Raw genomic sequence first — 15,520 nt, 5'->3', positions numbered from 1 at the left:
GTCTTTATATTACAATTTGCGATCCACTTTAAACAATGGCTTTCCACTGCATAAAAAGAGAATCTCTACACCTCTTGAATCTGAAGCACCCTATAGTAAGAGAAGCTGTAAATCTAGATGCTACTCATCCCATTGGCCATGATCTGTTTTATATTGCGCTAACTTGTCTGACTCTACATGGTGAACTCCAGCATGTTTCTTTTCAGCAGGTTATTTGTATTTTACACACAGGGAAAAGTGAGCAACTACAGATGCACTTTTTTTTTTTTTTTTTTTTTTACACTTGTACTGTATGCTTTAAAAATAGTAACATTTGAATATTTCTTATTTCCTGCAGTATCTTTTGATGCCAGGCAGTTGTAGAGAACACGTCGTCTTTTTGTTTTCGCAGGTAATAAAATGCATTTCCAGCCATTTGGCCTGTAGCCATGACCAGTCTTTCTTTTCCTGTAGATGTCCTTATGATTCTGCAGGGAAAACGGAGCCATGATTCTGCTTTCAGCTGATCTTTTATGTGCTTCAGAAAAATAAAACACAACCCGGTTCCTTTTCTAGATAAGATGAGAAAAATGAATGGTGCTTGAACACCAGAAAAAGGCAATAGGAACATGATTACGAAAGCCAACCAAATGATATGGCAGAAAATAGTTTCACATGGTTCCCTATTATTTTCCATCCCAGAAATTATTACTATTGTTTATAAAGCTGCAGCATGTCCACAGCACATTACAATGGGGGAACCGTAGTTGCATGAATAGAATGACGTATACAGATACTGAGGGCCCTGCTTGTGAGCTTACAATTTAGAAATATCTGCTTCGGTCTCTAAAGCGTAGCTTCATTTGCTATTGCACATGAGTTACAGTAAACTTAAAGCACTTGACCAGGCAACACCATTCCCGCTATTTTTAAAAAGATATTAAAAAAAAAAAAAAAAATGCACAGCTCTGAAATTGGCTTTTTTTTTTTTCCTTTTCCTCCAGCGCTCTTAATCCCTACTGTGGTGAGTTTATTACCCAAGTTTTAGTGCCTGAGACTCAAAGGGCCTATGTGACTTGCCCAGGGTCACAGAGAGCGGACAATTCAAACCGGATTCACTCTCACTCTCAAAGGCACTGTTTGTTACTATTGAGCCACAGCCCAACTTTGCAAATTAACATTCGATAACCCGATTTACAAGAAACAAAAACAAAGATTTAAAAAAAAATCCCCAACCTACTGTTTTTGCTGTGAGATAATTCGGGACTCGTACTGAACCCAAGGAAGTGCATCATTCATTCTAACGTTGGATTAAGTAGGCTTCAGTTATAAAGCCATTGTAATCTGCAAATTGCACACTGGAAGATGGATGGGTTGGAACAAAAAGAGAAAAGCCTAGATTGCCAAATTGCAATGTTTGTGATTGAACTCCAAGACCGTGATTATACTGGCCGCAACGGCGCATGCCTAAATCCTATGAGACGGCCCATAGTGCGTGCGCACGATGAGGCACGACCACGTTTTGGACAGACCAATCAATTTGACGTCCGCATCGTACAAAGCGGTTCAGCCAATGAGGGCGAACTGGTCACGTGACGTCACTGCCATGCCTGAATATTGCCTGAAGCACAGTGCACATTTGCGCGAGCCATATGCACGCGCGTTGAGTATAATCTCAGCTGAAGGTGTTTGAATGGACAAGACGTTGGTTTAAGGATAAATGTGGTACATTCAGAGTACTTGAGGGATCTGTACTGGAACCTGTGCTCTTTAATATATTAGTGCAATTCTGGAGGGGGAAGTATGCAGTTTTGCAGATGACACACAGATCTGCAGAAGGGATGACACTCCAGGGGGTAAACCAAAAATGATTAATTTAGGTGGATTGGAGGAATGGTGTGGCAACTACAATTTATTTATTTGTATGCCAAAAATTGCAAAATAATGCACTTTGGTCACAAAAATCCTAAAGCAGAATACAGGATTAGTGGCAATTTGTCAACTACTGTAGAGGAAAGGGGAGTCTTTATTTTAGCAGACTTAAAAGTAGGTAATCAATGTGGAAAGCCACCAGGATGTTCGGTTTTATAGGCAGAGGTATTAGAAGCAGAAATAGCTGGGTGGTGATGCCACTGTATACATCATGGGGGAGACCTCATCTAGAGTACGGTGTTCAATTCTGGAGCAAGAAAGTGCCACTAAGATGGAGCATGATGTACAGCGTCAAACATCCTTAGGGCAGACTAAAGGACCTTAATATATACAGCTTAGAGGATAGAAGGGTGAATATTATCAAAACTTTCAAACACATACAGTACAGGGTTTCCATGGACTACAGGATAGAAGTATATTTCAGTGAAGGAAAAATGAAGGTCCTGCTCTGGGGTGGGAGGCTAGGGGGAAATGTGAGGAAATACTACTTGATGGAAAGGGTTGTAGCCTCCCAACAGAGGTGGTAGGGTCTAATACAGTAAGGGAATTCAAACATGCTCTGGATACACAAGGCTATCCTAAATATGAGGAGATACAAGGATCAAATAGGTGTTGCAGCAGATGAGAAAATGGGCAGACACGGTGGGCCATGTGGTTCTTATCTGCTGTCATTCTATGGTTCTAAATGGCTGCAGCATTATTCATGTCACTTGTGGTTACATTATTATATTTTCTATATAAATTCAATGTATATAAAAATCAACAGCTATTAAGTTTAACTGTGCTGTAGAGGGGAAAGTTTATTGCAATGCACATGTGTCGCATAATAATACATACGAATAATTCTCACTCTGGGCATCTACTATTGGGCTATATCTTTATTGCCATTATTCAAACCACTTTAGGTCTACTTTGAGCAAAGCTGAGATTTTCAGTTTATCATTATTCTAGCCTCCTCCCTCCTTATCAAAGGTAATGGTCTTCATGTGGGTATTATTTATCCCTGTGTTTCCCCTTCCACGCTCCTTTACTTTTAGTAATTATTTTACTATGTTGATCTCATTTTGAGTTTTTAACCCACATGTAAAGTTGTGTACTCCACAAATGTGCTGTCTTTAGAGAACTCCTCTTAGTTCAACAATGTAGTTCTCCAATGTATTTTGTTTTCACGCAAGTCCAATGACAATTTGTAATATGTTTGAGCTCTAGTCACGACATAACTCTGTGCCCAGGACATTCTTGAAAACGAGAGGTAACTCCATGTATTTTGACATGGTAGAACATTTTGATCGATAAATACCTGTAAAGCCACACGGTGTATTTGAGTTTTGAGCTTCTGTCTGCCAGTGACTTGTGTATTGAGTTTTCCCCAAAACACTGGTCATTGTTATTTCCGGGAGTTGTCTAGATCTTTAAATCTGTTATTGAAAGTAGATGCAATAATCTCATACCCTATTGAGGGTGGGTATAGATGGTGAAGAGGAGGTGCCGAGATCCTGTTGAGTGCGGGAGGATCTTGCCTATTGCGCTTGGTGGGCCCAGTTGATCCAAGTTCCACCCAACTTCCTATGTTTTGGTTAAGAAGACGCAATTTAAATTTTTTTCGGAAGCAACAGCGTTGTAAATTGATTGGAAAAGTAATTAATAATTGCTGAATCTGTTAAACAAAGAAGGTTTCTAAGTAGGAAGCAAAAATGTCAGCTGCAGTCTTCTCACGCTTGACTGATAGAAGGTGAAGTTGTAGTTTAATTTACTTTCCAGGTTAATCTTGACTAAATGATCGTGTTGGAATTTACAGTGCCTCTAACCCATGCCAATCATCAGTGTTTTAGCAGGTCTAGTAATGTTTGCATATTTTTAAATAGCAATAAGCTAATGATTACACAGTGTCAGCACAGTGACCAAAAGCAAGTCTTCTGTTGCCAGTTAATATTTGTTTTGGTACTTTTGTTTTATTGATTTGCCTCTGAAGACAAATACATATTTAATAAAGGTATGAGTGCAGATTTTCATTTAAAATTGAAAAGTGTGTGTGTGTGTGTGTGTGTGTGTGTGTGTGTGTGTGTGTGTGTGTGTGTGTGTGTGTGTGTGTGTGTGTGTGTGTGTGTGTGTGTGTGTGTGTGTGTGTGTGTGTGTAATATACAGTATACATATAGTGTTATTATACTAGCAGATGTTCTGTGTGCATTAGCACAGCTGATAACATTTGCAATGCTTGGTTGTAGCTGTTGAAAACTAGCAAAATAGAACTTAATGAACAAACAAAATTGCCTGAGGAAATGGGTCACAGGGCTTGTCCTACCTATTCTCTAATGCAGCGGTGTGCAAAGTGGGGGGCGGGAGAATTTCCAGGGGGGGCGGCGGCTACAGAGGTCCTGCGCTCTTCCCCCAAGGCACATAAATTAAGTGCACTGGGGGGAGGGGGAGACAGTGTGAGGTCTCTGCAGCTTCACTTACCTGATCTTCGGCGACGCTTCGCCATGGTTACCGGCGTCAAATGCCGCCGCAGGGTCACGTTGGCATGGTAACGTGACGTGATTTGACGCCGGAGACGAGGAGGGGGGGGGGCGCGCAAGTTAAAAACTTTGCGCATCCCTGCACGAATGTACCCAAATATCCTCATGCTATGAACAAATTTCAAAATGAGCTTACTGTACAGAGTTCATGCCCTCATACCTTCTACAAAAACAATTCTCAGAGCTTTTGTTAATCGGCTAGCCTGTGGGAGTAAAGAAATTAAAAGTACTAGATAAGCGTTATCTGTGTTTATTTTCCATTTTAGCTTATTGAGCTCCTGAGTATTTGGAAAAGGAAGGACCCTGAAAGGAATTAATTTTACTTTCGCAGCAGCTGCAACTAAATTGTTTAAAAACTTGTCAGAGACCCCTTAAAGCTGCTGTTGTGGTACCTTGAGAAATAAAGCTTTCTAATATTTAAACCAGTTATACCAGAAAAAAGTATGAGATCAAGCTGGTTTATTTTTAATTTTGTGTGTGTGTGTGTGTATGTACTGTTAACAGTGTATGACATGAGATGGAGATTTATATCATGGCAACTTAGACATGAGGCAGATACAATTATATTAAATGCTGATTCAATTCAAACTATCTTCAGAGCTGCAAATATGCGTATATTTCTCTGGTAACAAAATGTGCACTTCCTCCAACCTCCTGAAGACCACCTGTAGTCAGCTGGGATCTGCAAATACAATTAGACTTCTTTATGCTGTAGCTGTGTCCATTTCCTGCTCTGATTTGAGAGTGCTGGTCCCACTCCTTTGCAGCCATGGATCGCTAAGCTTCTGTTTCCCTTCCGGCAGAACTACACTTGGCTGTAAAGAAAATAATAATTGCATAGTCCGTGGCTTCAAGGGAGAGGGCTCAGCGCTCCTAATTCACAGCAGACCATGGTCAAAATGGCAGCATAAACCCGTGTTTGACTACATCCCTAGAGTGGCCGGATGGCTGCAACAGAGTGATTTTTACAGGCTCGAGTATGTGGCGAAAGGAAGTTAATGGGATATGAAGTGAGGACAGGTCATGTATCTGACATAGGGGACATTGGCCATTGTGGATAAAGGACATTAATAAACATAAGGAAGACATTGAATTGACAGTAAGGAAAGTAAAATGCAAGACATAAAGGGCCACAATGGTAGAGGGAATGAAGGTGGTGCAAGAGCAGGGACGTGCAACAAGGTAGCCCAGGGATTGTAAGTGGCTCTCGGGGGCTTTAACTGCGGCCACCCCAGCAGCCCACTCTCCTCTACTCCCGAGTGCAAAGAGTGTAGATGTCGCTGATGTGGATCGTTGCTTTCCCCCGCACCCTGAGTTATCTAATGAACATGCTAATAACTAGTTTAGTGTAATGAGAGGAATAGGGTAGTATACTTCGGTGTGCCAGCTGAAGCCTACTGAACAGCGTTGGGAGAAGCTCCTACCCTCGGCTGCATCGTCCCTTCTGCTTGTGCTTATGGGTAATGTGTGGCCTATTTGAGGGCTTAAGGACCGCACATTCGTCCCTTTAGGTTTATCATGTTGCCGACCACTGTTGGATAAGGGGCTGGAAAGTGAAAATGGCTCCTAGCTATTTGCAATAACTAAACACGAGGTGGGAAAGGGGTATGTGAATTTGTAAAATATATTTTATGGGGCTGACCCGTATAATTATACACATTTTTCCAGCCATCAATATTTTATTTCAACCAGTTGGGTTGGAAGATGAATCCTCATGTTGGTGATAAGGGTACAATCGAACATCAGCATATTGTGTACTTTACTGCTCTGTAGTTATGATGGAATAAATGTAGTTCATGGAGGAGTTGTCTAGTACTAGCAACAATGATTTTGAATTTGGAGAACCCGGCTTGAATCAAAGTGCCAGCTCCCCAGTGACTCTTTTGACCACATTGTTGTGCTCTAAAACAGGCACCCGAAAACTGAATGACACCCAGTGCTACTACAATTATAGTAAACTTGTTTTCAAAAATGTTTTTTGCAAACTTACAGGGATTGGACTTAATGCACTCAAAATTGTACGTACGGTTTGCTTTGGTGTATTTAGCATTTGCATTTATTTGTGATTATTTTACTCTTGAATATTTGGAATTCTGAATGTAATTATTTAAAGCAACAGTATAGGAACCTAGACTGCCGTATCAAATATTTTTGAGAGAAGTAGTCAGGGCTGATTATAATTACCTTTTGGTAATGCATATACTAAATGCAATTGCTAGAACCAATCTACAGCCAGTTTAGACCAAGTCAGTCACCATAATGAATATTTGAGTTGGCTTGATACATACATTAGGCTTTTACAAGAAAAATAAATCCTCTCGGGGGTATTCTTAGCAAACCTTCAAACTTGGTTATGGCACTTATGCGCTTTTCTGGAACAAAAATGTTGTATTCTATGCAATACTATATTTGATGAGTTGGTAACATTTGTATTGTTTGTATTACCCTATTTCCTCGATTCTAAGACGCACCCTTGATTTAATAAAAAAATTGTGGAAAAAAAAAACCCAATATATTAAATGTGCAGATTTTTTTATTTTTTTAAGCAAACAGTAGCATACATTTATCTGCACTAGAGAGAGGCAGACACAGAATGGGGAGAGAGAGAGACAGTATCGGATGAGCAGAGAGAGAATGGATGGGGGGAGGAAGGAGAGAAAGGAGGGAAGGGGGGGGAGAGAAAGGAGGGAAGGGGGGAGAGAAAGGAGGGAAGGGGGGGAGAGAAAGGAGGGAAGGGGGGGAAAGGAGGGAAGGGGGAGGGAAGGAGGTGGGAAAGGGGGGAAGGGGGGGAGAAAGGGGGGGAGAAAGGAGGGAATGGAGGGATGGGGGTAGAAGGGGATGGGGGAGAAGGGGATGGGGAGAAGGGGATGGGGAAGAATGGAGACAGTGGAGGGGAGGGAGACAGTGGAGGGGAGGAGGGGAGGGAGACAGTGGAGGGGAGGAGGGGAGGGAGACAGTGGAGGGGAGGGGGGGAGGGAGACAGTGGAGGGGAGGGGGGGAGGGAGACAGTGGAGGGGAGGGGGGGGAGGGAGACAGTGGTGGGGAGGGGGACACACATAGAGAGACATACACAAACACAGAGTGACAGAGACACACACACATACACAAACACACACAGAGTCACACAGAGAGAGACACATACACACACACACACACACACACACACACACACACACACACACACACACACACACACACACACACACACACACACACACACACACACACACACAGAGTGACAGAATCACACAGAGAGACACATACACACACAGAGTGACAGAGGATCACACAGAGAGAGAGAGAGACACATACACACACACAGAGTGACAGAGACACACACACACACAGACACAAACACACACAGAGTGACAGAGAATCACACAGAGAGAGACACATACACACACAGAGTGACAGAGAATCACACAGAGAGAGACACACACACACACACACAGAGTGACAGAGACACACACATACACAGAGACACATACACACACAGAGTGATAGAATCACACAGAGAGAGACACATATACACACAGAGTGACAGAGAATCACACAGAGAAAGACACATACACACACAGAGTGACAGAGACAAGGGAGGGGTCGGAGGGCTCGTGGGGCTGGCAGCCGAAGCTGTGAGTAGCAGAGGGGGGGGGGGGGGGGGAGCAGAGGGGGGGGGGGAGCGGAGGGTTAATGGGGCAGGAAGCTGTGAGTAGTGGAGGGTTCATGGGGCAGGAAGCTGTGAGTAGCAGAGGGGGGGGCGGAGGGTTCATGGGGCTGGAAGCTGTGAGTAGCAGAGGGCTGGAAGCTGTGAGTAGCAGAGGGCTGGAAGCTGTGAGTAGCAGAGGGCTGGAAGCTGTGAGTAGCAGAGGGCTGGAAGCTGTGAGTAGCAGAGGGCTGGATGCTGTGAGTAGCAGAGGGCTGGAAGCTGTGAGTAGCAGAGGAGGGGCGGAGGGTTCATGTGGCTGGAAGCTGTGAGTAGCAGAGGAGGGGCGGAGGGTTCATGGGGCTGGAAGCTGTGAGTAGCGGAGGGCTCGTGGGGCTGGAAGCTGTGAGTAGCAGTCAGGGGCGGTCAGCTCGTGGTGCCGCTACAGCCGCACTGCTGTGGGTCGCAGAGGGGGGGCCAGCACTTCAAGCAACCAACTGAGACAAGGGGGAGAGCGGGCGGGGGGCCGTGGTTCAAGCAGACGGCTACCGCGCTTTTTGTTAAAACGCTGAAAGCTGCACGCCCTCCGTCTGCAGCGCCCCCAAGCAGGTTTTTTTTTTTTATTTTTTTTTAGTACATCGATTCTAAAACGCACCCCTATTTCAGAGATGTGAAATTGGGAAAAAAAGTGCGTCTTAGAATCGAGGAAATACGGTATATTTCAATGATCTCAGTCAGAACTATCATAATAAGATGGTTTAAATTCTGTGCTGTCCAATATTATTTTATTTTTTTTGCATTTCTTAGCGCACGTACATTTTGAGGTGATGAATGCTTGTTTCTTGTTTTGGCTCAAGGATCAGTAGAGATGAGCACATTTTTAGCAGAAATGAAAATGCGCCACGAATGCCTTTCAGCTGCAGATCTGTCTCAAAAAGGCACATTCATTTTTCTTTTCTTTTTCCCCCTCCTGTGTGCCTAAAAATGCCTCCCCTGTGCGCCTATGCTAGGTAAAGCCACCGCTGATCAGTGAGGAGAGCCGGACGAGGGAAGCGGGCCGGGCTAGTTTGTGTGTGTGTGTGTGTCAGTGAGGAGGGGGGGGGGGGGGGGACAGAGAGCAGGAGACAGAGGGGCGGGGAGTTTGAATGAACTGATAGCTGAGGTGCAAGTTTCTGTATGAGAGTGCGTCAGTGTCACCGATACACACTGTCCATTAATTCATACAAATAGGCAACAAAAACGGTATTTTTTGCCGCCCAGTAGAATTAACACTGTGGGTGTCCCTGCTTCTGAATGGGACCCCACAGCGTTAATTCTCCCGGGCCAGACAGTCTGAAGGAGCTGCGCAGAGGTACACGGCACACAGAAGCAGTCTGTGCCATGTCTCCCAGAGCAACTCTGAAGGTAAGAAGCAGTCTCAATCCAACCCTTGATGTAGATGACTAAATATGATCTATGTCATGAGGGGGAACACTATAGGACCATATTCATTCATCTACAATGTACCTCTGTGCAGCTCCTTCAGACTGTACGTTTGCTGTGCTAATAGTCTGAAGCATAAACCCTGTGAGGGTCCCATTCAGAAGCAGGGACCCCCACAGCGTTAATACTTGCAGTTTTCGGGGCTGTGATTGAATGCGGTAATGACACCAGAAGCAATTGCGGCGCGGAAAACCAGTTGTCTGGCTACATCTGTATGTATTCGTTTATAAATATATTTGTCCTAAAGAACAATACTAAAGGTGCTTTGCATGTTTAAAAACAAATGGTGTTACTAGTTGGTAGCAAGTGGCATAGAATACTGTACCACGCTCGTCACAATGCTACGTTCCACTCATTGCAGTTCTTTCTAAATTAGAGCGAGCCGTCCAAGAAACAAAATGACAGGGTTGGATCACACAAGTCTCCACACTTGAGAGAAGACACTGAAGCCCTCACAATGGAGGATCAGGAAATTAAACTTCAGGACGCTGCATCAAGCGTTTTTTGTTTTTTTTTGCAGTGGGTCCCTTTTCAGGCTTTGAAGAAACCCTTTCAAAGTCCAGGAATGTCACTGAGGCCTCCGAGGAGACCTGCGCTTAACTCTACACTGGAGACCTGGAGCAGAAACAGGTGCCTGTGCTTTCATTTCCCTCCCGTCTTCATTTCCCTCCTCGGGCTTTGGATATTTGCTCCATAAGTTTTGGCCACTACTGTGTATGTGTATGCCACTTGGGAGATGCCCAGTGTCCCAGCAGGGGCAAGAAGCCTAGGCACCTCCTTGCTAACCTGCTCCTGGCATTTGCAAGCTGGCTATGCATGATCAGGAATTCGTGTTTGGTGTGGGAGGTCAAATTTGAATATTGTGGTGGTCCGAGTAAACCCACACCAAGTCCACTGGGACGGTTTAAGAGTTTGCCTCCCTCCCACTGAGCATCAGGCAGCATGCCCTACTAGTCGGTATTCCCCATTTGGATTTGTACTTATACCATCCTTTATCTCCCTTATTTAGTGCTCTTAATTAAAAAGTGGAAGAAGATCTGGCTGAACAGCGGGGATTGGAAGGTGCACATTTTGGTGAAAAGCAAGATGAGGGCTAAATGGCAAAGCTGGTTAAAAACAGGTTTATTTGGTTTGCTATTTAGCCCTCGTCTCGTTTTTCACAGAGCTGGGCACCTTCCATTCCCCGTTGTTCAACTGGATCTTCTATCTTCCTATTGTTGGATGCATGCCCATGGAATCAGGACGGGACAGGTTCAGTCAGTAAAAAAACAGTCCATGGATGTTTCTCTGGGACTTTGATACATGATATTTTTGCTCATGTGATATAAAGGACAATACTACCTAAAGTTCTCGCTCTCGCAAGAGAGGCTCATAAACGGAGGGTTGTGAAGTGGTCACTTTGTGATTCCTCTGTCTGCGTCACACCATTGGGGGCAGTCCTCTTCTTCCTCCCCCCCCCCCCCCCCCGTCCATCCGAACCCTCATAACTAACATCAATTCTAGTGTTGCGATCTATGGGCAATCACACAGACCTTCCATGCCAGTAATCATGTGAAATTAACTCTACATACACTCCGGATTTAAATCACTCTGGGACCTGTCTGGTACTCATTGGTGTTCTGCTTTGAGAGTAATATCACCAATATTTCAGTATGTTTTTACTCCACAAACACCATCTGATGTAACTGTGTAGCACTGACAGTTTACCAATGAATTAAAAAAAATATTTGTTTGTGTTGTTTTTTTTCCCCTTCTTTTTGATCCTGAAAACCCAATAGGATTCCAGTACCATTGATTAAACGAGCATGAAGCAATAGACGTCTAAAACAGCCACCAATGTAATATCTAGGTTGGCAGACATGACAAATGACATTGCGTTGGCACAGTGCATGACTTAAATAAATGTATCCTGTTCTATAACCAACCAATAATTGCTAAGAACTACTAGTGCAGGGTGCAGGCTGCAGGCTGGGCGTTGATAAGCAATGGTGGCCGCCAGGAACTTTATTATTCAAACAGCAGCTGTAATTATATTTTAGGCACAGCCTTCACATTTAGTATACATAGGTCATCTTGTATTTCCAATTGAATGTCCTTCTCCTGTATGGTTTGCGTGGCTTCCCTAGCTGCCCCATCTCGGCCTGCTAAGAAGGTGCTGAGGCTTTATAACTGTGCTACTTATAGAGTCTCTCTGCTTTGCAGCGCTGATGGCGGTCCATATCCACAGGGCCCCTAACGGGTCTGGTACTTACTAACTCCCTCTGTGATCAGTCTCCTCATTTCATGGCGATTTGCCACTATGTGATCTTCTGCGTGAGAGCCAGCAATGGATCATGCATAGGGGCTCTGGCTTGTGGAGCCCTATCTGGGCATAGTCTGTCTCTCTACATACCTTGGGAGTAGTCTAAAACCATCTTGGTAGGACTCTATATAAACAGGGTACTTTCCCTAACTATATAATACAATAAAAAGGAATCATTACTCTATCCTAAAACATAGGAAGTGTGTGTGTGTCCCGATTAACGCCTCCTCGGATCTGCCTTCCAGAAGATTCCCCCTACTATTTATAGCCTAACCTGATGCCTGTCTCCAGGCAGATGGGGGCGCGGCTTAACTTCTGCTGAGAACCAAGTGATAGGGATGGGGCATTACTGTGTGAGCCCCCACACTTAACCCCTTCAGGCCCTAGTAATCCCAAAGGGGAGTTACATTATTATGACCCAGAGCAGGATTATCACACCTGGAGACGCGTGAGGATGCACAGGTTTGCTGACGCCGCCTCTTCCAGAGGTCACAGTGATTTTGTCAAGCATATGTTGCTAAAGCCCACGTGTCACCAGGAGGAATCCACTCCTGTCCCTACGCACCACTGCACCGCAAAGGATGTTGTTTACCATCACATGAGTCACACATCAAACCATGGTGGGACTATTGAAAGAATTACCACACCATGGACGTTGTCTGGCTACTCCATGTGTATGTTTAATAATCCATATACCTGTATTTGTCATTTCTTTTTATTCTTACTCCTTTTCTTGTTTCCAGACGTTACCATTGCAGAGCAGCCTCTTTTAGATTCCCACGGTGCGGATACACTTTGATATGTCAATCTCCAAGGATCTAAATCGGTAAGGTTTGAGGAACAAATTTAAAAAAGATTATTTGAACTTCTATCAATGACCTTTTAATTGACGTCTGAGACTGACAACTATTGAGACTCCCAGAAAATCAATGAATTTACAGGTCTGTAGATGGCAGCACTTAGCTAGTGGAGGTGAAATACACATACTGTAAGTGCAGCTGAAAACAACTGATAAAATATCATTCTATAGGGTGTAATCGTTCCATATGAGCCACCTCTTTCATAGCCGCCTCTGTGATTTACAGTAGTACGCAAGTATATACACCTAATTATAATTGTAACAATGTACTCCTTTTTTTTTTTTTCCCCCACCTATCGCCACATGGTGCCTCTTTCCAGTTATCCCAGTGTTTTATCTGGTAGAGTTTGACCTTTACATAATCTTGACCTTCGTGACTTTTTTTGTTTATTTTATTCTACTGAGCACTTAAAGCGGTAGTCGGAAAGTTCGAACCATCGTGTCCTCCATATCTGAAGCACGCTATGTTAGCTCCAGGGGTCCCCAAGTTCTGGAGATGATTACTGGTTAAGCCCTTTTATGGATTTCTAAAGATTGTACAATGTGACCGCCCTGATGTCGTTGATTCTGTGGCCGTTTTACTTTCTAGATCCGAGCTGCAGCCGCCAGCAACTAAACCAGTAAGTATCTCTGGAAGAGGAGGACCCACAAACTAAACCAACCCCTCCCCCCCTGGGTTAGAATTCTCGGATTGCTGGTTAAGTACGTGTATACCACAATAACCGAAGAGAGTAGACAGAGTAGTTCCCAAGTGTCAAGTTGTGACCCTCAGTTTGGAATTCTGTTTATGTAACGGGTATTCCCTGTGAATACAGACGTTACTACCTGCTGTGTGTACCTGTGTGGCTCTCAGGAGCCTAAGCCTCGCTCGGGAGCCTGGGGTACATACATATAACACAATCTCGTGGTGCAACGCCTCCACCTGCGATGGCTCCCGCCAGAGGAGGAGTGGTTCCTCGCAGGACAAATATATATATATATATATCACTCCACACACCGCATGTATAATAACCAATGACTTTACTGTATAGCATATACTTATTCATATATCAACAGGTGTCCCTCTCTAGAGGAGACAAAACTACTGCGTCTCGCAAGAGCTCCCCACCTGCACCGGGGTGATCCAACCCTGTGTCCAGTAACCCCACACAATATGTCCCGCACCCTTAAAGGGAGATGATATGTGTGACTGCGCAGCCACTAGTCCCGTATGAATATAATATATATGTAGGATTGTTGGTGCACTTGGTGATGGTTACCTGCCGAGCACTCCAGTGCCCGGGCCTGCAAGGAGCTTCACAAAGGATCCGAAGGCTGACGAATACAGGAACTACGTCCGGGGCGATCCCACCCGGATGGCTGATGCAGCGGCAGCGGAGGTCTGAGCCCAAACCTCTGGATGGACGCGCAGCGTCCGCTGTGTCCCTAACTGACTCTGGGTAGTAAGGGGCAGGTGTCCCTAACCTGGGGCCTGTCCCTGCAACACTCAATACTAATATTCAGGGCTATCTGGGGCCTAGGGGACTGCTGGCCTATTGCAGGGAGTCAATGACTCCTGCACCCTACCTCTTTCCCCTAGCTGCTCCTGATATCGACTTACATGCTCCAAAACCCCGCGAAAAGTATCTAATTCTCCTCTGCAGGGAGATGCTGTAGCCCTATTGGCTCCTTGGGGTCACGTGGGGCGCTCCTGAGGCTCATGGGAGATGTAGTCTTCTGTGAGGCCCTCTCCTGCGCATGCGCGAACTTCCCTGCTGGCCACCGCACCGAAATCTTCACTGCGCATGCGCCAACAATTAGAAGATGGCGACGCACTCGCCGTCCTGCTTCGGGAGCGCCGGGAGCCCTAACAACGAGATCCGCGGTCCCTGGCAACCGGCCGCACGCGTCCCCGGCAACCCCCAAGCAGGATCCTGACCGCCCCCACTCTTACGATCGCCCGACGGGACCGCCATTGGCTCGCGGCACCCGCGATCGCCAGGAAGGTGAGGGGGGCTGGCAGGCAGGGGGGACATGGCTACATTTAAAACATTTTTTTGTAAACAGTGAGGGAGATTTGAGACTTTTTTTATTTTTTTATTATTCATATTTTTTACTGTTGATTGGAGCACAGATTGAAGACGGGGGATATGAATATTTGTCTACAGACATACTCAGTTTAAGTACACTCACTTCAAGTACACTCGCGAGTAAGGACATATCGCCCAATAGGCAAACGCAGGCTCACGCATGCACCTGTCAGCACGTCCTGAATAGCAATACCGGCTCCCTACCTGTACCGAAGCTGTGCGCAAGTGGGGAAACTATAGAGCCCGTTACACATGCGCTATTTACATCAGTTATGAACGTATATGACGTTTGCAAAACAGTATATGCATCGATAAGTGGAAAAAAGGTAGTGCTTCACTTTCAGTACATTTTCGCTTTACATACCTGCTCCTGTCCCATTGCGTACGTTGATGTGGGGTATGCCTGTACAAGCATATTTTCTGCCTTGTTTTGGGATAATCATGGCCTCTAATGTATTTAAATCCAATGGGATGGGGTTGCAGGTGTTTTATTGACCCTTCTATTTCTAGAGCAATCTGTAATAAAATTCCAAGTGAGAATTGTAGCTGCACTTTGGTTCCCTTGATATTGCTTGTGAATGCGCAGTTGCTCTTTCATCAGCATCCGTAATAAACTAATAGATTGTAGTAGCAGTAGTCTATGCTTTTTTTTTTTTTTTTAAATCTTTTTATTCCAATTGAACTTATTTCTTGTCTGGTATTGACCGATAAGAGACTTTCTTGTATTTATTATCTCTG

General features: G+C 44.7%; 1 protein-coding gene across 5 annotated transcripts in view; it reads left to right on the top strand.

Annotated features, from left to right (window-relative positions):
- FAM110B (family with sequence similarity 110 member B) overlaps positions 1–15,520 on the top strand; it is a 144,030-nt gene that overhangs the window by 68,433 nt on the left and 60,077 nt on the right. The window contains exon 1 of one of the 5 annotated variants that reach the window (XM_075584128.1): positions 12,660–12,680. The exons of the other annotated variants lie outside the window; for them this stretch is intronic. The gene's annotated coding sequence lies outside the window, so the exon portion shown is untranslated. Of the gene's footprint in view, positions 1–12,659; positions 12,681–15,520 lie in introns of those variants that run through there. 5 annotated transcript variants of the gene reach the window in all.

Source organism: Ascaphus truei, chromosome 2 (assembly GCF_040206685.1).
Source record: "Ascaphus truei isolate aAscTru1 chromosome 2, aAscTru1.hap1, whole genome shotgun sequence".
NCBI lineage: Eukaryota > Metazoa > Chordata > Amphibia > Anura > Ascaphidae > Ascaphus > Ascaphus truei.
This window is presented reverse-complemented; position numbering and strand designations above follow the sequence as displayed.